The sequence below is a fragment of the Rana temporaria genome, chromosome 2 (genome assembly GCF_905171775.1).
Source record: "Rana temporaria chromosome 2, aRanTem1.1, whole genome shotgun sequence".
In the NCBI taxonomy this organism is placed as follows: domain Eukaryota; kingdom Metazoa; phylum Chordata; class Amphibia; order Anura; family Ranidae; genus Rana; species Rana temporaria.
The window spans coordinates 34633904-34657546 of record NC_053490.1 but is presented as its reverse complement, the minus strand read 5'-3'; positions in this window follow the sequence as shown (position 1 = coordinate 34657546).

The following is a 23643-nucleotide window of genomic DNA, read 5'->3' as shown; positions in this document are numbered from 1 at the left end:
TTCTTGCCTGGAGGAACCACCCTTAAAACAGGTAATCCTATTGTTGTGCATTACTGCTATTGTGACCCCAGTTCAACAGAGGTCACAATATCTCAATCACCAGGTTTCTGATGTGTCAAGGGAGGGTTCGAGCTAGTTAATAGGGGTGAGTTGAGCCAAGAGAGAGTATATCCCAAAATCAACCAGCGGCTCCTTCGGGGGTGAGCGCTACATTAAATTAATAAAAATAATTAAACAAACATGTACAAGCACCTGCGCACACACCCAAGTGGAATAGCCTTCCATTGGAGACAAGTCGATATTTCAACACACATGGTCCATTGTTGTCACCTTTAGGAAACCCGCCCAGAAGAAATGCCATGCAGAAGTCGCTGAAAGGAGGCTGTAAGAAGTCAACTGCACTGAGATACAAAAAAGGGTGAAAGAAAGTAAAAAGTAAATAACAATTGATTATGATACACTGTTCTAGAAAACAAAATGCCATTCAATTAGGATGTACATCTACTATAACCCCAGTCCATCAATACATGTCGCACCCTAAGCCAAAGCACTGTTTTGTCGACAAGCCAATAGTGGAATAAATGTACTTCAGGCAACATGTGGGATAGTACGATTCAAAAAATATATATAAATATGTATTCCCATCGCACCTTCTTCTTCATTTAGTAGAACCTTTTTAATCTTCTATTTATTTATGATATAAAGCCTATGCAACTAACGACAAAAAGCTTTCTTACCAAACACACAGGGTTTCTACATTAAGGCAAGCGTGGCAATGTACCAATACAAATATCATTCCACCCCGAAGACATGGGAACAAACAAATAAAAGCAAACATATCCACAAAAAATATCAATGGCATAAAATAGAAATCAAAGCATACACAGATAATAAAACTGTTGGCTGGCACAACAGAAGTGTGTGATTTGTTTAAGTATTCACTCAAAACAAATGCTTTTTCTTCTTCCTACTGACACCAATGATATGGAGTTTATTTTATTCCATTGGCACCAAGGATATGGGGCTTATTTTATTCCATTGGCACCAAGGATATGGAACTTATTTTATTCCATTGGCACCAATGATATGGGGCTTTTTTTTAACCCACTGAGACTATAACATATGGGGCTTATATTATCCCATTGTCAATAACGATGGGGATTATTTAATCTCACAGAAAAAATTATACAGAGCTAATTTTATCCCACTGACAGCAACAATGGAGTTTATTTTATCCCACTGACTGACTGTTTTATCACACTGTCAATAGCAATGGGGCTTTATTTTATCTCATGGATACCAGCAATAACAGCCTATTTTATGCCACTGACGCCAGTGATATGGAATGACAATGCTCACTCATTGTACTCTCATTAACAAGTTATCATCCCGTCCCCATCCACTCTTCTCTACCTTTAAAGGGGTTGTAAAGGTAAAAAAAAAATCCCTAAATAGCTTCCTTTACCTTAGTGCAGTCCTCCTTCACTTACCTCATCCTTCCATTTTGCTTTTAAATGTCCTTATTTCTTCTGAGAAATCCTCACTTCCTGTTCTTCTGTCTGTAACTACACACAGTAATGCAAGGCTTTCTCCCTGGTGTGGAGAAAGCCTCTTGAGGGGGGAGGGGGCGAGCAGGAGTGTCAGGACGCTCTCTACTTTGCAGATAGAGAAAGGAGCTGTGTGTTAGTAGGCATCCTGACACTCCTGCTCGCCCCCTCCCCTCTCAAGAGGCTTTCTCCACACCAGGGAGAAAGCCTTGCATTACTGTGTGGAGTTACAGACAGAAGAACAGGAAGTGAGGATTTCTCAGAAGAAATAAGGACATTTAAAAGTAAAATGGAAGGATGAGGTAAGTGAAGGAGGACTGCACTAAGGCAAAGGAAGCTATTTAAGGATTTTTTTTTTACCTTTACAACCCCTTTAACTCTCTACTTCATCCTCCACTGCCTCCACCCACTAACTCATTGTCCGCCCAGGAGATCGCCAATCACTTCAAACATAAGATTTTCTACAAATCACGAGGAGGAGTCCTCTGCTGTACAGATAGCTACTCCACTTAACACTCCATGTCCACAGATACAATCATTGCTTCCTTCGTTCAACCCCACCAATATAGACGAGGTTGCTAAACTTTTTTCTAATGTCCACCTAACCACCTGCCCCCTGGACCTTGTTCCATCGCCTCTGGCTCTGTCTTACACTCTCTATCTCGCCCGTCCTCTTCCCCAACCCTCTAAAACATGCAATAGTCACCCCCATTCCTTCAAAAGCCCTCACTAGACTCCCCCCCCCCAATCTTAACAACCTATGCCCCATCTCCTTGCTCCCCATTTTCTCCAAACTCCTCGAACATCTGGTCTACAACTGACTGAGCAACCACCTTGTCAAGAATAACTTTCCTAATCCCCTTCAGTCTGGATTCCAACCTCAACACTCCACAGAAACTGCTCTCCTAAAACTTGAAACCGATCTCCTAACAGCTAAATCCAATAGACACTATTCTGTACTCCTACTCCTGGACCTGTCTGCTGCCTTATACACAGTGGACCACCCCTCCTCCTCCTAAAACTCCATGTATTTGGGCTCAGTGACTGTACTTTTCACTGGTTCTCATCCTACTTATCCTACCGTACCTTTACTATTATGTCTTGTACACATGATTGATTTTCCGTCGGAATTCCGGACAAGCTGTCTTCCATACACACTGTCAGACCAAATTCTGACTGTCCAAAACGCGGTGACGTAAAACACTATGACGAGCCGAGAAAAATTAAGTTCAATGCCTCCAAGAATGTGTCGACTTGATTTTGAGCATGCATGTTTTTTTTTCTTCATCGGAGTTCCACACAGACGATCGGAAAACGCACCCCCCAATTTTCTGCTGTGATGTGTGGTGTTTTCATTTTTTTTTACCAATTAAAGGCAACCAAGAGGTTTTTTCAGAGTGCGACTTTCCAAGCATTCTTTTCTACTTTGCTTCGTGCATTGCCGGCACCTGGGCTTTTCTGAGAAGATACAGATTGTTCCATACACCCACCTGGAGCAGGGCCGGATTAACAATGGGGCTGATGGAGCTGCAGCTCCAGGCCCCTTTCTCAAGATAGGCCCATTTGCCCAAAAAAAAAAAAAAAAAAAAAAAAATTTTTTTTATTTTTTTTTTTTAAAGATTTTTTTTTCTAAGATCGAATTTGGGGGGTTGTAGCTCGATGACCAGAGGTCACAGAAACCCCACATTTGGGGGTAGGCATGGAAGAGCTACCCCACAACTGGTTAAAATATGGGACGGCTATCATTTATGGTTCCGGAGATACGGGCCTGCTTGCACAGCCTGTCAGAAGCTACATTCAGAGCGGCCAATATAAATACAAGCTGACACACTGCAGCAGACTGATAGGATCACAGTGCTTATAATAATTATTTGTATATTACTCATGGTAATTAACCCCTTGCCACCCAGGCCAATTCTGACACTTCTCTACTACATGTAAAAATTAGGGTTGTCCCGATACCACTTTTTTAGGACCGAGTACAAGTACCGATACTTTTTTTCAAGTAGTCGCCGATACCGAATACCGATACTTTTTTTAAATGTCATGTGACCATTTTCAAACCACAATACAGACTAAGGATATTTTCTTTAGAATCATGAAGAACTGGTACATCATGGTGTGGGGCTGTTTTTTAGCATACGGTACTGGAAAACTACATGTCATTGAAGGAGTGATCACTGCCAGTGCCACCTTTCAGTGCAGCTCATCGGTGCCAGTGCCCAAAAGTGCAGCTAGCCAGTGCCACCTATCAGTGCAGATCAGTGCCCATTAGTGCATCAGTGCAGGGAGGCAGCTTATTAGTGCATCTCATCAGTGCCACCCAATCAATGCCAGTGCCACCTATCAGTGCCATCCATTTATGAGTGCCATTCAATCAATGCCAGTGCCACCTATCAGTGCCATCCAATGGCACTGATAGGTGGCACTGGCATTGATTGGATGGCACTCATAAATGGATGGCACTGATAGGTGGCACTGGCATTGATTGGATGGCACTCATAAATGTGGCACTGATGAGATGCACTATTAAGCTGCCTCCCTGCACTGATATAGCACCCCCCCCCAAAAAAAAAAAAAAGTTAACCACTTCAGGTTCGTTGCAGCCAGTACTGTACCCACACTTCTTCTGCACAATTAAACGTTATCATCTGTATGACAGTGACTTCCCCAGCGCTCATGGCTTACTTGCTTTTTACTGTACTTTTCCTGTCGATCGTGCGGTCCTTTCGCAAGGCAATGGAGACTCCTAGGACGCCAGGGACGGCCTCTGGATGACATCACGCACGCAGCCGGGGGACGTCAAGCTCTGCCTACAGTCAGTGTCTGTGTTCAGTACAGTACTGAAGGGGAGGAGCACGCTCAGCCTCGGCGCACTGGCACCGCCCGCGCTACAAGAGGCTGTGTTGTTGTGGATAGCCGCGGCTCTGCTGTGAATCATAGCAGCGGCTCGCGGCCGCTACTCGCGGCCCACGGCCCGTGATTAAATGTTGTTCACTGCGTCAATTGGGCCTATATCATAATGCAGGCTGCAGCTGCCTGGACGTGTGGATTTATTATATAGCGGTCGTCGGCCGGCCGCCGGGCCCTGGTGAGAGAATTAAGTTTGGGCCTATATTATGATGGGGGCCTGGAGCTGCAGCTCAATCAGCCCCACGGTTAATCCGGCCCTGCCTCTATGCACCGCTCGATGTCACAAAAAAAAAAAAAAAAAAAGTATTCTATTTTGGTATCGGGAGTATTTGAGCGAGTACGAGTACTAGCGCAAATACTCGGTATCGGTCCCGATACCGATACTGGTATCGGTATCTGGACAACCCTAGTAAAAATCATCATTTGTTTTTTGCTAGAAAATGACTCTATGGTGGTCTTTGCACTTTTTATGTTGCATGGTACAGAGCTGCACGATTCTGGCTAAAATGAGAATTGCAATTTTTTTGCTTAGAAGATAGATCACGATTCTCTCACGTTGCGGCGTAACATCATCTTTCACATAAAAAAAAAAAAAAAAAATGGGCTAACTTCACTGTTTTGTTTTTATGGTTTTTATTATTCATTGAAGTGGGAAAATGCAGTGTGACATAACATATTGCAGCAATAGCCATTGTATTCCCTAGAGTCTCTGCTAAAATATATATAATGTTTGGCAGTTCCAAGTAATTTTCTAGCAAATAATATTGCTTTCTAACTTAAGAAACAAGTGTTGGACTTTAAGTGGTTAAATTTAGTTACAATGTTAGTTAGTTACAATGTTTCATTTTGTTTACAAACTTCGCAGACTGCCCAGATTTGTTCTTTACACACAGAAGTTTATCCCTTTGATCTAAGAAGGAAGCGTTAGTTACAATGTTTCCTGTTAACAGACTCCCCAGATATTTTCTTTTGACAGCTGAAAGTCTCTCCACTTGTTATATGAAAGAATCAGCAAACTCTGCATTGGAGATCGTCAGGGGGGTTGAATCGAGATCATGATTTTTTTAATGATTAATTGTGCAGCTCTAGCACGGTATTTGCGCAGCAATTTTTCAAACATGTTTTTTTGGAAAAAAATGTTTCATTCATTAAAAAAACAGTTAGTTAGTTAAGTTAGCACAATTTTTTTTGGTATCCTAAGCGATGCTTTACATTTTTTTAGGTTACATGTTTAGAGTTACAGAGGAGGTCTAGTACTAGAATTATTGTTCTCGCTCTAACGATCGTGTCGTATGTAACCTGTGTGTATCTGGCTCTGATACTACCAGTGCCTGCCCAGCCACTGACTAGTATCTCTCCCCAGCCTGTCCCCACACACCCTCTCACCTGCTGACCTGTGGATGGGGGAATCACTCCTGCAGTGTTATTGTGTTCTGCCAGTGCGTACAATGATCAGTGTTGCTAACTATAGCTGGCAGCACTGATTGTTTTGGGAAAAACCTAACAGGCTGGTTGTACTCAAGTTGATTAATAGATTGACTTGTGTAAAACCAGCTAGCCCATACATAGATTGACTATGGCTGGTCTCTGCATAATTGGCGTAATTTCAATCCATGTATGACCCGCTTAACCACTACTCAGTCCCTAAATATCCTTCCACTCCTGTACATAGTGCCCACTGTCATACTCTCCACACTTCTCTCCTGTACATAGTGCCCACTGTCATACTCTCCACACTCCTCTCCTGTACATAGTGCCCACTGTCATACTCTCCACACTTCTCTCCTATACATAGTACCCACTGTCATACCCTACACACTCCTCTCCTGTACATAGTGCCCACTGTCATACCCTCCACACTCCTCTCCTATACATAGCGCCCACTGTCATACCCTACACACTCCTTTCCTGTACATAGTGTTCACTGTCATACCCTCCACACTCCTCTCCTATACATAGAGCCCACTATCATACCGTCTACATTCCTCTCCTGTACATACTGCCCACTGTCATACCCTCCACACTCCTCTCCTGTACATACTGCCCCATCATATGCCTGCTGTCATACACTTCTCTCCTGTACTTAGTGCCCACTGTCGCACCCTCCACACTCCTCTCCTGTACATACTGCTCACTGTCATACCCTCCACACTCCTCTCCTATACATAGTGCCCACTGTCATACCCTCCACACTCCTCTCCTATACATAGTGTTCACTGTCATACCCTCCACACTCCTCTCCTATACATAGAGCCCACTATCATACCGTCTACATTCCTCTCCTGTACATACTGCCCACTGTCATACCCTCCACACTCCTCTCCTGTACATACTGCCCCATCATACCCTCCACACTCCTCTCCTGTACATACTGCCCCATCATATGCCTGCTGTCATACACTTCTCTCCTGTACTTAGTGCCCACTGTCGCACCCTCCACACTCCTCTCCTGTACATACTGCTCACTGTCATACCCTCCACACTCCTCTCCTATACATAGTGCCCACTGTCATACCCTCCACACTCCTCTCCTATACATAGAGCCCACTATCATACCGTCTACATTCCTCTCCTGTACATACTGCCCACTGTCATACCCTCCACACTCCTCTCCTGTACATACTGCCCCATCATACCCTCCACACTTCTCTCTGGTACGTACTACCCTCTGTCATACCCCCTCACTCTTCCTGTACATACTGCCCATTGTCATACCCTTCACACTCATCTCCTGTACATAGTGCTTTTTTCTGTACCCTTTGTACTCCTCTCCTGTACATAGTGCCCACTGTTAGACCGTCCACATTCCTCTCCCTCACCTGCACATACTTCCCACTTATATACCGTCCATACTCCTCCCCTATGTCGCTTACCCACAAAAACAGTTCTTTAAAATTATACTGAATATCCTCAATGTTACCAGCTCTAGAATGGACACACTTTTGTTAGTTCAACTAAAGGAAATATCAGTTCTCATATTTGTTCTGCCCCATTATTAGTACTCATTTAATTTTGTGATTACTACTATGATGTATAGAGGAACATCGGGGATCACAGCTACTCTAAATATAGCACTTATATAAAAAAGTGGCCCTGAAAATATTTTTTAAATGTTGGCAACTGTGCACTTAGGCACTGCCCAAGGGCCACCGTCCACCGGGTCAGTAGGGGGCCCCATGAGAGGCTCCTGGGATCCTGTGATAATAAAGCGGTAGTAAACTTTCCTGACATTACTACTTTTTAGAGGCCCTGGGGTAGGTTATGCCACAACGTACAAGTATGCACAGCATATTAGCACATTAGTGTACACTTCAATTTTCAGACTGAGCCCTCCAGTGCTGCGATGAATCAGGCGGGGCCTGGACACTTCCATCTTCACCCGGTCTTCCTTCTGGGTTCTGTGCCTTTGGTCACTTGCCTTGGCTGGGCTGCGTTCATGTCATTCCCACGCATTTATTTATTATTTATTACACCCCATTCACACCTCCGCGACAAAACGCCCGACGCCGGCCGCTCGTGCCGCTGGAGGGGAGAATTCCCATTGCTGTCTATGAGATGGTTCACATCTCATAGACGCCGTACACCTGCGGCATGAAAAAAAGTCCCGGACCCTTTTTTTCAGGCGGCATTGGCGTTCGGCCATACAAAGCAATAGGAAGGATTTGTAAAAAAAAGTTACACTATTCGCGGCAAAATACGCCGCGTACGCGGCGTTACTTGTCGCGGAGGTGTGAATGCAGCCTAAAAGGCCCCACCAAAATCCTCAGCACCAGGCCCATGATGTTCTTAATCTGGCCCTGACCTGGAGCGGTGACTTAATTTTCTCTATTTCTAAACTCAGATGGAAAAAGTCAGATGGGGCCCACACACGGTCAGAATATCCAATGAAAAAATTCCGTCAGACTTTTTTCATTGGAAATTCCGATCGTGTGTACAAGGCATTACTTACAATTCTACTTCCTCCTCTCCCTTTCTCTGTCAGGGTCCCCCATGGTTCTGTTCTTATTCTCTCTTATTCTCCATTTACACCGCCTCACTGGCTCAGGTAATTGCCTCCCATTACTTCCAATACCATCTCTACTCTGACCAAATTGATCTCTCTACCCCTCAGCTTACTCCTTCACGTTGATTTAAAACGTGCTATACATTGGGGTAGATTCAGGTAGATTTGCGCCCTCTTACGGAGGCGCAGCGTACCGTTTTTAAGCTACGCCTTCGTAAATTACGTGCGCTACGCTACATTCACGAAGCAGTAGCTCCGTAATTTGCGGGGGCGCTCCGTAAAACTGGCCGGCGTAAGCGCGTGTAATTTAAATGATCCCGTAGGGGGCGTGGATCATTTAAATTAGGCGCGTTTCCGCACCGAACGTAGTGCGCATGCTCCGTCGAGAAACTTTCCCGACGTGCATTGCGGCAAATGACGTCGCATGGACGTCATTTTCTTTAACGTGAACGTAAATGGCGTCCAGCGCCATTCACGATTCATTTACGCAAACGACGTAATTTTCAAAAATCGCGACGCGGGAACGACGGGTATACTTAGCATTGGCTGCGCCTGCTAATAGCAGGAGCAGCCTTACGCAGAAACCGACGAACGCAAACGACGTAAAATTTGAACGCCGGGCGCGCGTACGGTTGTGAATCGGCGTGAGTATGCAATTTGCATACTCTACGCTGACCACTACGGGAACGCCACCTAGCGGCCAGCGTAAGAATGCAGCCTACGATACGACGGCATAAGAGCCTTATGCCAGTCATATCTTAGGCTGCAGTCGGCGTATTGAGCTTTCTGAATACAGAAAAGTCGATACGCCGGCGCAAATTAGCAATTACGCTGCGTATCTATGGATACCTGAATCTACCCCATTGTTTTTTTGATGTATTTTATGGTTTTGTATGTCCTTTGTTTTTTGATAAAATGCTAAATAAAACTGATATATATCTTTTATCACTATTACCTTTTTTCTCTACTTTTTCCTTATAAAGTACCGATATAGTCCCTCTGCCCTTACTTTCCCCTTTTTGGTCTTTTAGGGCCCTTGGGGTCCCTTTAGTCCTTACTCTATTTCAAATTACTCCTTCACGTATCACTACTAACTATTTACTAACAGACATATCAGCCTGGATGTCACACCACTTCCTCAAACTCAATCTATCCAAAACCAAGCTCATAATATTTTCTCCCCCATGTCCCTCTACCCCTGATCTCTCTGTCAAGATCAATAGCACTACTACAGTGCCTTGAAAAAGTATTCATACCCCTTGAAATTTTTCACATTTCATCAAGTTTTAACCAAAAACTTTAATTTACAGTGAGGGAAAAAAGTATTTGATCCCCTGCTGATTTTATATGTTTACCCACTGACAAAGAAATGATCAGTCTATCATTTTAATGGTCGGTTTATTTTAACACTGAGAGACAGAATAACACCAACAATTTCCAGAAAAACGCAATTTAAAAAAATGTAAAATTGATTTGCATTTTAATGAGTGAAATAAGTGTTTGATCCCCTATCAATCAGCAAGATTTCTGGCTCCCAGGTGTCTTCTATACAGGTAAAGAGCTGATATTAGGAGCACTCTGTTAAAGGGAGTGCTCCTAGTCTCATATTGTTACCTGTATAAAAGACACCTGTCCACAGAAGCAATCAATCAACCAGAATTCAATCTCCACCATGGCCAAGACCAAGGAACTGTCCAAGGATGTCGGGGACAAGATTGTAGACCTACACAAGGCCGGAATGGGCTACAAGACCATCGCCAAGAAGCTTGGAGAGACTGGCAATAGTTGATGCGATTATTCACAAATGGAAGAAACACAAAATAACTGTCTATCTCCCTGACATATACAAAATACTGCCAGGCAGAACAGTCTAGTGGGCGACCTGACTTTTCTATACTGCAGTCAAACAATATAGCTAGGTCACCTTCCAGCCCCCAGCCTGTGATTGGACAATGAAGAGACAGTCTAGTGGGCGACCTGACTTTTCTATACTGCAGTCAAACAATATAGCTAGGTCACCTTCCAGCCCCCAGCCTGTGATTGGACAATGAAGAGACATAACTCTTCTACTGTCAGTAACAAAGCCTAATTGGCTCAGAGCTCTGCCCCTCCCTCTCCCAACTGTACAGGGAATTGCACTAGGGTTTAAATATTTACACTAGTTGCATTTAAAACCAATTAACAGCATTTTCTTAATGGGAGCATAGCTGCCTTCAATTGTGTTTTTTGGATCTCTACCTAGTATTATCTGTAAGGATAATGTTTGCATTGGTGTAGTGTCACTCTCGCCTGGAAAAGGTGCCCTGAGGCTGTTTTTCTTTCTCCTTCCTCGTAAAGCCGTATTTTCTTAGTAACCAACACTGGCAAAATGCCATTCTATAACTTTATAATCTTTTTCTTTTCAATAATTTTTATAAAAATTTTCAAGAAAACAGGTAAGTACAATGGGCCAGACTCTCCAAGAATCTGCGGCGGCATCGCGTAAGCTATTTACACTACGCCGCCGCAACTTACTGGAGCAAGTGCCGTATTCCTCAAGTACTTGCTCCGTAGTTTTCGGCGGCGTAGTGTAAAAGGCCCGGCGTATCCCCGCGTAATTCAAAGGGGGCGGCTTATATTTAAATTAAGCGCGCCCCCGTGCCGATCTAACTGCGCATGCGCCGGGCTAAAAATAGCCCAGTGCGCATGCTCCAGTTCTCGACGGAAAACGTCAATGACGCCGACGTGTGCGTCATTGACGTAAAGTCGTATTCAAGAACGATTTTGAAAACGATGTACCTGACGGGAAAAGACGACGCGGACCCGACGCCATACTTAACATGGCATACGTCGGACTGGCGTAAGGTTACCCCTCATATAGCAGGGGTAACCTTATGCTTACGCAAATGACGTAAGCGACGGTTACGCGATGCGATTTCGTTCGGGAATTGGCGTATCAGGCTCATTTGCATAAACAAATGAGACCTGAACGTAAACGCCACCTAGCAGCCGGCGGCGAATTACATTTAAGATCCGACAGTGTAAGTGACTTACACCTGTCGGATCTTCAGCGTATCTATGCGAAAATGATTCTAGGAATCACTCGCATAGATACGCGGGTCAAAAAACAGAGATACGACGGAGTTTCCTGAGATACTCCGTCGTAACTCTTCTGAGAATATGGCCCAGAAACAGTACAATAAAAAAAAAATGTAGTCCATCGCAGCATGCAGTACTGGGTATCTAAGATAATATATTATCAATCAGTAGTACGAAACCCGTAAGTAATCTATTATGAGGTCAGACAGCTGAGCCATAATTTACATGGATCCTTGACAAAGGTGTGAACTACTTGAACAAGTTCTTTAAGGAACAGTGCCTCCGAAATAGAGAAAAACTCAAAATAAGAACAAAACCCATGTCTATAGATATATATGTCAACAGAAAATAAATGTCAACCTATTTGACTCAGTCATTTTATAATCTTTTTAAAAGGAACTTAAAAACATTGCTGAATAGTAAAGATAAAAAGGTGCTAATAATATTAACGCAGCCTTTCATATTTTTATGGAAAAATAGTCATATAATTGTGTGCTTTAACCACTTAAGACCCGGACCAAAATGCAGGTAAAGGACCGGGCCCCTTTTTGCGATTCGGCACTGCGTCGCTTTAACTGACAATTGCGCGGTCGTGCGACGTGGCTCCCAAATAAAATTGGCGTCCTTTTTTTCCCACAAATAGAGCTTTCTTTTGGTGGTGTTTGATCACCTCTGCGGTTTTTATTTTTTGCGCTATAAACAAAAATAGAGCGACAATTTTGAAAAAAAATCAATATTTTTTACTTTTTGCTATAATAAATATCCTCCAAAAATATAAAAAAAAAAAAAAAAATTTCCTCAGTTTAGGCCGATACGTATTCTACCTATTTTTGGTAAAAAAAAAAAATCCCAATAAGCATTTACCGGTTGGTTTGTAAAATGTATAGTGTTTACAAAATAGGGGATAGTTTTATTGCATTTTTATACATTTTCTTTTTTTTAACTACTAATGGCGGCGATCAGCGATTTTTTTTCGTGACTGCGACATTATGGCGGACACTTCAGACAATTTTGACACATTTTTGGGACCATTGTCATTTTCACAGCAAAAAATGCATTTAAAATGCATTGTTTAGTGTGAGAATGACAGTTACAGTTTGGGAGTTAACCACAGGGGGCGCTGATGGGGTTATGTGTGACCTGAAGTGTGTTTACAGCTGTAGGGGGGTGTGGCTATAGGTGTGACGTCATCGATTGTGTCCCCCTATAAAAGGGATGACACGATCGATGCAGCGCCACAGTGAAGAACGGGGAAGCCGTGTTTACATACGGCTCTCCCCGATCTTCAGATCCGGGGACCGATCGCGGGACTCCAGTGGCAATCGGGTCCGCGGTCACGGAGCTTCGGACCGGGGGCGTGCGCCCGCGACCCACGGCTAAGTACTAGTACAGGACGTACCTGTACGTACATGTGCCCAGCCGTGCCATTCTGCCCATTTATATGTGCAGGAGGCGGTCCTTAAGTGGTTAAATCATACTTTTTAAAGGACAACTGTCATCTCTGTCCCACAGTAGCTCCTCCTCTGATCCGCTGTTGACTCACCGACAGTCACATTCACTTTAATGTGAGGCTGGTGATGCGGCAGTGACGCAACAAGGTGAGGGACGTGGCGGCAGCAGGTGAGTGGATGCTCGCTAACAGGAGCTGCCATGATGGATCTGAAATGACAGGTGCTCTCTTAAATGTAAGGACTTATTCTTGCTGGTAGTTGGACCCTTTATTATTTGCAAACAAAATGAAAGTTTCCTATTTAGAATAATAAGCTGTTAGGTTAGTAAAACAGCGATATCAGAACCGATTTAATCATACAGTTTGTAGTGTACATAGATTTGCAAAACAATGGGATAAAGGAATATTCCTGAACATTGATTTATCTCATGGTTACTGTTAAATTGTGTGAATGCATCAATGCAGTGCATGTTATCTCAGCTTGCAGAGCTTGGATTCATTGAATGAATTTACCAAAAATGTTAATACTGCAGAATATACAGCCCAACGTAGTTTTTTCCAACTTCATCATTAAAACGGCCTTGCCCACACACGATCGTTTTGAAAAAATGCTCTAGCAAAGCGCGGTGACGTACAACACGTACGACGGCACTATAAAGGGGAAGTTCCATGCGGATGACGCCACCCTTGGGGCTGCTTTAGCTGATTCTGTGTTGGTAAAAGACGATTTGCGCTTTTTTGTCTGTTACAGCGCGATGAATGTGCTTACTCCATTACGAACGGTAGTTTTACCAGAACGAGCGCTCCCGTCTTATAACTTGCTTCTGAGCATGCGCGGGTTTTTAACGTTGTTTTAGCTCACACACGATCATTTTTTACAACCCGAAAAACGACACAGTTTAAAACGTCGTTAAAAAATGCAGCATGTTCGAAAAAAAAATTTTTAGAACCCGAAAAAATATGTGAAGCCCACACACGATCATTTTAACCACTTAAGGACCGGACCAATATGCTGCTAAATGACCCAAGGGGTTTTTACAATTCGGCACTGCATCGCTTTAACAGACAATTGCGCGGTCGTGCGACGTGGCTCCCAAACTAAATTGACGTCCTTTTTTCCCCACAAATAGAGCTTTCTTTTGGTGGTATTTGATCACCTCTGGGGTTTTTATTTTTTGCGCTATAAACAAAAATAGAGCGACAATTTTGAAAAAAATTCAATTTTTTTTCCCTCAGTTTAGGCCGATACGTATTCTTCTACCTATTTTTGGAGAAAAAAAATCGCAATAAGCGTTTATCGATTGGTTTGCGCAAAATTTATAGCGTTTACAAAATAGGGGATAGTTTTATTTTTTTATTTTTTTTTACTACTAATGGCGGCGATCAGTGATTTTTTTTCGTGACTGCGACATTATGGCGGACACTTCGGACAATTTTGACACATTTTTGGGACATTGTCATTTTCACAGCAAAAAATGCATTTAAATTGCATTGTTTATTGTGAAAATGACAGTTGCAGTTTGGGAGTTAACCACAGGGGGCGCTGTAGGAGTTAGGGTTCACCTAGTGTGTGTTTACAACTGTAGGGGGGTGTGGCTGTAGGACTGACGTCATCGATCGAGTCTCGCTATAAAAGGGATCACTCGATCGATGCAGCCGCCACAGTGAAGCACGGGGAAGCCGTGTTTACATACGGCTCTCCCCGTTCTTCAGCTCCGGGGAGCGATCGCAACGGAGCGGCTATAAACGAATAGCCGTGCCATCGTCCCGGATCGCTCCCCGCGGGAATCCGACCGCCGCATGTAGCGGGGGGGTCCCGATGGGATCCCCGACCCACGTCTAGGCAGGGATGTACAGGGTATAGAGACATAATAGTTAACTGATTCCTTTTAAAAACGATTACAAATAGATACAAATCAATCATATAATGTACCTGCAGTTTCTAGTTTCGTTTTTGCATGTTGTTTCCTGCCTCTCTGCTGTACAGAGCCAATACAGGGCAGTGGTTTGGAAAACTAAACTGATTGGTGCTGAGGGGTTTTAGACACACAGTAATCACACCTCCTTGATTAGTGACCACAGAGAGAAAGCTCCCAGTACTGTGGTTATCAGGAAACAGACAACCAGGAAGTGTGGAGATCAGAGAAGAATTACAGCAACTTGAGAGCAAAAACTAACAATGAGGACATGAAAACAGCACTGCATAAAGGTAAAGGAAGCTATTAAGATAAAAAATGTCCTTTACAAACCCTTTAAGCATGAGAAAGAGAGCCTACTTTAAAAACAAAAGCTGTTTCTCAGCGCTCAGCCTAGGCAGACTAGGTCACACGGTTGCTATCTACCAATCATTATTACAAAGAATCCCTTGTTTTCAACAGAGCAAGATAAGAGGATTAAAAGGCTAAACAATGTATATAGATAATTACAAACTATACAGAGAATTACAGTGTTTAATACATGAGCACACACTGATAAGATTATTTCAACTAAACAAATCTCTTTTACATGCACTGTGCATCCACCATTGAATTCTTGTTATATTTTTGTAAGTTTCTGTGGCCATCGAAGGGCAGAATCTTTCTAGTGCATCATAACCTTAGAACTTTCACAGGTTGGGACTAAGGATGCGTTCCGGCGTGTTTCGCAAAGCCCACGTGCAGAGCCCGCCAGGAAGTCGGCACTGCGCTAATCACAGGCAGTGAGACATTGTCCCGATGCGTGGCTGCAGAGATCGGGAAATGTCTCACTGCCTGTGATTAGCGCAGTGCAGTGCCGATTTCCTGACGGGCTCTACACGTGGGCTTTGCGAACACGCCGGAGCTCATCCTTAGTTGGGACCCACCTGTCGTTATTCAAGATATTAGAACAGTTGAAGGACAAGATGAATCTAAAGCCCATCAGGACGTTATACAGTAACAGTGCATACCTCTTAACTTTTTGAGATGGGAATGAGGGACACCTATCAGCAAAAGTATGCAGGCATAGAACACACCCCCTGCCCCGCCCCCTTAAAGGAGAATTGTACAAAAAAACAAGATTGGTGCTTTACTACTATTTCTTTTTATTGGCTTTTTGGAATTTAAAAATGCAGCAATTTAGAAATCAGATGAAAGGTTTAGCACTGGGAAATCACTTTTTGATAGATTAACTACTAGCCGACCGCGCACCGTCATTATACGGCGGCAGGTCGGCTCTCCTGGGCGAGAGCCCGTAGCTATACGTCCTATCGTATAGCCGCCACTAGGGGGCGCGTGCGCGCCGCCAGAGGCGCGCGCGCGCGCTCCCCGCTCGCCCCCGACTCCCGTGCGTGTGCCCGGCGGGCGCGATCGCCGCCGGGCACACGCGATCGCTCGGTACAGAGCGGGGAACGGGAGCTGTGTGTGTAAACACACAGCTCTCGTTCCTGTCAGCAGGGGAAATGCTGATTTTCTGTTCATACAATGTATGAACAGAAAATCAGTGTTTCCCCTAGTGAGGCCACCCCCCCCCCCCCCCACAGTAAGAACACACCCAGGCATACTTAACCCCTTCCCCGCCCCCTAGTGTTAACCCCTTCACTGCCAGTGGCATTTTTATAGTAATCTAATGCATTTTTATAGCACTGATCGCTATAAAAATGCCAATGGTCCCAAAAATGTGTCAAAAATGTCCGAAGTGTCCGCCATAATGTCGCAATACCGAAAAAAAAATCGCTGATCGCCGCCATTACTAGTAAAAAAAATATTAATAAAAATGCCATAAAAATACCCCCTATTTTGTAAACGCTATAACTTTTGCGCAAACCAATCAATAAACGCTTATTGCGATTTTTTTTACGAAAAATATGTAGAAGAATACGTATCGGCCTAAACTGAGGAAAAAAAATGTTTTTTTATATATTTTTGGGGGATATTTATTACAGCAAAAAGTAAAAAATATTCATTTTTTTCAAAATTGTCGCTCTATTTTTGTTTATAGCGCAAAAAAAAAAAAACGCAGAGGTGATCAAATACCACCAAAAGAAAGCTCTATTTGTGGGAAAAAAAGGACGCCAATTTTGTTTGGGAGCCACGTCGCACGACCGCGCAATTGTCTGTTAAAGCGACGCAGTCCCGAATCGCAAAAAGTACTCTGGTCTTTGGGCAGCAATATGGTCCGGGGGGTAAGTGGTTAAAAGTGCATTTTATATACAACTATATAGATCAGACCAAAATGAAGGATAAATGAGGAGGAATGAGGGACAGAGGGACATTGCTCCACATCAGGAACAGTCCCTCACAGTAACCAGAGTATGAAAACAGTTACAGGAGTACACCATCATATGACCAGAGCATTAGGACACCTTATATCATACCCGAAATTAACCACTTCAGCCCGGAAGAATTTACCCCCTTCCTGACCGGCCATTTTTTGCAATACGGCACTGCATTGCTTTAACTGACAATTGCGCGGTCATGCAATGTTGTCCCCAAACAAAACTCCAGAAAAAATGACCGTTTTTAAAACTTTTTTTCCATTGATACATGTTCCCTGGGGCAAGACCCGGGTTCTCAAAGACGTCAAACAGGCTTTTTTTCTCGGAAAGTCCGGCCGTGTGTAGCCTCCATCTGACTTTTTTGGTCAGAAGTCTGACGGACCTTAGATAGAGAACCTGTTCTCTATCTTTCCGCCGGACTTCCAAACGGACTCAACGGCGGACTTTTGCATGGTCAAAAGTCCGAACGTGTGTATGAGGCATAATATGCAGTAATGCACTCTGATCCAATTCCCTTAGGGTCCTTTCACACGGAGCGGACCGTTTTTGTGTCCGCTCCGTGTGTCCGCAAAAGCTCAGCGGGGATCCTCCGAAATCCCCGCTGAGCTGTCGGCGGATAGGGCGGTCCCCGCACACAGTGCAGAGACCACCCTGTCTCTCCTCCGCTCTCCCCTATGGGGAATCGGACCGTCTGTCCGTCTTCATCTGATCCGTTCCGCCGGACAGAAGAAAAATAGGGTTTTCTTCCGTTCGAAAAACCGGATCCTGACGGACGCGGATGGTTGCGGACGTTAGCGGATGCTCCATCCGCTAACGGACGCGATCCCATAGGGATGCATTACAAGTCCGTAAACGGACTTGTAATAAACGGACGAACGGTCCGTCAATGTGAAAGGGGCCTAATGCCACGTACACACGATCGGTTCATCCAATGAAAATCCAGTGGATTTTTTCATCAGATATCCGATGAAGCTGACTTTCATCAGTCTTGCCTACACACCATCAGTTAAAAATCCAATAGTGTCCAACGCGGTGACGTGAAACAAGTTCAATGCTTCCGAGCATGCGTTGACTTGATTCTGAGCATGCGTGGATTTTTGACCAATGGATTTCCCCACAGACGATCGTTTTTTCTATCGTTTTTTTAACCATCAGAAATTTTTAAAACAGGTTCTATTTTTTTTCACCAATGGGAAAAAAAACGATAGGGCCCACACACGATCGGCTCGTCCGATGAAAATGGTCCATCGGTCCGTTTTCATGAGACGAACCGATCGTGTGTACAGGGCATAAGAGTTCATCAATAAAGACATCTATAGGGATTTTAATGATATACTTTTTCAGTGTGTATATGCTATTTATCATCAAAGCACAACTCCCTTTTTTTTTTATTTGATACTAATATATTTTATTTTGGGTCAGCAGTTGGATTTTTGGATAGCTTTTGGTAAAGAATTTGGGATTTTTTTTTACTACTGACTTACGAAATTAGCACAGCGCATAGTTTTATGATAATGATTAACTCCTTTTGCGTGATAGAAAATATTTGGAACGAGAGTGCGATGTGGTTTATGAGTTACATAAACATCTACTTGGAGTGGAATGTCAATATTAGAGAAGTAGGAAAAAGCTATACTACATTTCAGTGCTCTAGGACACACATTATTGAAGAAGGACCCCGTCTCCTATTAAGGGTTGCGCTAACCAAATATCTTTAGATTTCTCTTGATCCATGGGCTGATCAAGATAAAATCAATAGATTTCTCCATTCATGCTACACACAGTGTGGATGGAGCAACCTGCAATGCCAGCTATTGTATTTAGACAGCCACAGCACCCAAGGCTGCCTGAATACTTGAACTGTTCAGCAGATAATGTTTCACTTGGCTCAGTTGATTGTTAAAATGATAGTAAAGCGTATTTAATTTTTTAAATAAAATGTAGCACCCTCTAGAAGTTAGTGTAGACAAACCATACTCTGATGCCCCGTACATACGATCGGATTTTCCGACGGGAAAACTGCGAGGAGAGCTTTTGGCCAGGAATCCCGGCCGTCTGCCAAACCCGCCGGCAAAAAAAAAAAAGAACCAGCTCTCTTTTTTTCCGTCGGGATTCCCGACTGACTTTTTCCCATCGGAAATCCAGAGCGTGTGTATGGGGCATTGACTCACATTTAAGCTGGTGAGTTTTAATTAGGTCAGGGTTTATTGGAGTTCAGGGCTAGGGGACTCAAAAGTTGGAGAATCTTCTAGAATTAGAGGGAGGGGATTAGGAAGAGCTGCAATGCATATACATGAGGCCTCAGTCAATCCCCAGTGGTGGGCTGGCAGGGGGCTGAGACAACCTCATAAATAGTCATGGGTCATGCCAGCAGGGGCAGTCAGGTGGAAGAGGGAGATGCATTGTTGAGGAGGTTGTCGTGGGCCTGAGGGATGCTCCCTAGTCTTAGCGGGGGGGGGGGTGGTTTCTGCCTTGGGCTGGGGCTTGGGTGCTGGAAGAATCCTGCAAAAACAAAAAGGAGGAGGTCTTCCTGGAGGCAGGGAAGCAGAAGAGGACAGAGTGAGTAGCTTAACACTGATGTGGACTAACAAGGTGGGAGGCTGCCACATGTAGCCAGTCTCCCTTGAAGACAGTGGTGTGCTTAAGTCATCAATCCTTCCCTGAGAGATCTCCTGAGAGTCAGCCGGTGGGCTGGTGATGAGTCAGCCATGAGGGCTAGTGAAGAGTCAGCCATGTAGGCTGGTGAAGAATGCGTCGGGTGGACTGGTGTAGAGTGGCAAGCTGCAGCCAGGAGGGCTGGCAGGGCCTGAAGAGTTGGTGCTGGGACCAGTGACCACAAAGGTAGCTGTAGGGAAAGTTAAAGTGGAGGTTCACCATACCATCATTCAGCATACTTCCGACATGTACAGTATGCTGTTTGTTTTATTTTTTTCGCTGTACATACCGTATTATTGTTCTTATTTTGTTCTGTAAAAAAATATAATTTTCTTCGCTTCTGTTTTAAAATTTTGCAAATTAGTATTTTTTTCTTAATACATTTTGGCCAAAATTTATACTGCTACATATCTTTGGTAAAAAGAAGTGCAACTTGGTGTATATTATTTGGTCTTTTTGCACAAGCTATGGTGCCAATCTCTGAAAATTGATCACACCTGAAGTACTGACGGCCTATCTCATTTCTTGAGACCCTAATGGCCCGTACACACGATCCGAATATCGTACGACGGATCGTACGACTTTTTTCGCTTAATAGTCGCAAGTAAAGTGAAATAGGTTATTAAAGTCACGAAAATTCTCGTACGACCGATCGAAAAATATCGGATGAACGGTCGTGATCGGCTCTCGAAAGTAGTGTACACACGATCCGAAAATCGTACGATTCTTCATCGGACGATCGTTTTCGTCCGATATTCGGATCGTGTGTACGGGCCATAACATGCCAGAAAAGTACAAATACCCCCCAAATGATCTCTTTTTGGAAAGAAGACATTGCAAGGTATTTAGAAAGATTCATGCATACCGCAAATTACACACCAAAACACATTCTGCTATTCCTCCCAAGTATGGCAATACCACATGTGTGAGACTTGTACACAGCATGGCCACATACAGAGGCCCAACATGCAGGAAGCACCTTCAGGCGTTCTGGAGCACCCAGGCCAATTCTGAAATTTCTCTCCTACATGTAAAAATCATAATTTATTTGCTAGAAAATTGCATAGAACCCCAAAACATTATATATGTTTTTTTAGCAAAGACCCTAGAGAATACAATGGCGGTTGTTGCAACTTTTTATCTCACACTGTATTTGCGCAGCAATTTTTCTAACCCGTTTCATGTCACCCTTCAAAATTGCACACGCTCGTGGAATGGCGCCAAACTTCGCTATTTAAAAATCCCCATAGGCGACGCTTTAATTTTTTTTACTGGTTACATGTTTTGAGTTACAGAGGAGGTCTAGGGCCAAAATTATTGCTCTTGCTCCAACGTTTGCAGCGATACCTCACATGTGTGGTTTGAACACTGTTTTCATATGTGGGCGGGACTTACGTATGCGTTCGCTTCTGCATGCGAGCACACGGGGACAGGGGCACTTTAAAAAAAAATACTGTTTATTTTACTTTATTTATTTTAGTTTGACACTTTTTTCCCCCCAATTTTTTTTTTTGATCACTTTTATTCCTATTACAAGTGAATGTAAACATCTCTTGTAATAGGAATATGGCATGACAGGACCTCTTTACAGTGAGATATGGGGTCAATAAGACCCCACATCTCACCTCTAGGCTAGGAAGCCTGAAATAATAATAAAAAAAAATGTATCATGGCTTCGATCGTAGCGGTGAGTTGGTAGAAGCACCGAAGGGCAGCGGAAGGGGGGGTGTCCCCTCTCGCCTCCCCTAAGAACGATCAAGCTACAGAACAGCCACTATGATCATTCTTATGGTGTAGGGAATCGCTGGCTGAAAACGCTGATATCTGAATGATTGCGGTAGCTGCAGGCATCATTCAGATATCCCTGCACAAAGTCAAGGACGTCACATGACGGCCAGCGGGCGGGAAGTGGTTAAAGCGCTTTTTTTTAACACAAAGCTATGGCTTTGGGTATGGCTGAGTATGGCTGGGTATGGCTGAGTATGGCATAGTATTGCAGGGTGTAAAGGTGGGGGTGGTGTACAGGGTGATGTGCAGTGTTAGTTTTACACCACAAATAGCATTTTGATTTTAGGCCAAAAAGTTCCATTTTGGTCTCATATGACCAGAGCACCTTCTTCCACGTGTTTGCTGTGTCCCCCACATTGCTTATCACACACTGCAAACAGGACTTCTTATGGCTTTCTTTCTACAATACCTTTCTTCTTGCCACTCTTCCATAAAGGGCAGATTTGTGGAGAGCACGGCTAATAGTTTTCCTGTGGACAGATTCTCCCACCTGAGCTGTGGATCTCTGCAGCTCCTCCAGAGTTACCATGGGCCTCTTGGCTGCTTCTCATTGCCCGCCCTGTTCTTTTAGATAGACGGCCATGTCTTGGTAGGTTTGCAGTTGTGCCATACTCTTTCCATTTTCGGATGATGGTTTGAACAGAGCTCTGTGAGATGTTCAAAGCTTGGAATATTTTTTTTATAACTTGACCCTGCTTTAATAAACTTCTCCGCAACTTTATCCCTGACCTGTCTGGTGTGTTTTTTGGCCTTCATGATGCTATTTGTTCACTAAAGTTCTCTAACAAACCTCTGTGGGCTTCACAGAACAGCTGTATTTAAACTGAGATTCAATTACACACCTGTGTAATCAATTTATTAATTAGGTGGCTTCTGAAGGCAATTGGTTCCACTAGATTTTAGTTAGGAATATCAGAGTAAAGGGGGCTGAATACAAATGCACACCACACTTTTTAGATATTCATTTAAAAAAAAATTGAAAATAATTTATAATTTTCCTTCCACTTCACAATTATGTGCCACTTTGTGTTGGTCTATCACACAAAACACCAATAAAATACATTTTCATTTTTGGTTGTAACATGACAAATTGTGGAAAATTTCAAGGGGTGTGGATACTTTTTCAAGGCACTGTACTATAATGACAAGGGTATTTCCCCCGTTGGGGTTTTTGGGCAGCTCAATTAATGAATTGTGGACAACGTATGTAAAAAGAAGGAAATATTTTATTGTGTAATGACACATACAAGGGGGATATTCAAATAGTTAAGATAAGAGTTACAAAGGTACAAAAGTGGTTAAAATTCCGTTACATATAAATGATGACAAAAGACAACAACTGTCGAACAGCTTGACATGTGTATATACAAGCGTATAACAATATCTAACGCGTTTCGACCTATAATAGGTCTTCTTCAGAAGTTTTGTTGTAACTGGAAAAGATTTACAAAAATTATTAAATGCTTCTACAGATATCCTACCTGCCATAACCCCATAATTGGAGGGGGGTAAGGACAGGGGAAAGAGGAAAACATAGACTACTTTGTAAGAAAAATTATGAAAAATTACCAAGTCAATATGTATGGTTACGCTCGTGCTCGTGCTTGTGCTCATGCATAAACGTCACAGAGCGTGAGCACGAGCGAAGCCGAGCCTGGCCGAATGTAGCCGAGTGTACTGCATCCGGTATATGTCGGCGCAGGCATTCAAACTGAGCGCGGGAAGCGGCAATTCGACGGGGAGACAGCGTAGGAGAAGCCGGGAGGACACCACTGAAGCCGCAGACGGACGCCGGACCTGACGAGGCTGCCGATGGATGCCGCGCAAGACACCAAAACTGTAAGTAGTACATTTTTATTTATTTCTATACACCGGAGTGCGCAATACCCCGATAAATACGGTAAATAATTGGCTGCAGGGTCGTATTCATACCACAGGCAGTTAGCCTCTTACCTTATCAATCAGGTGTGTCTCC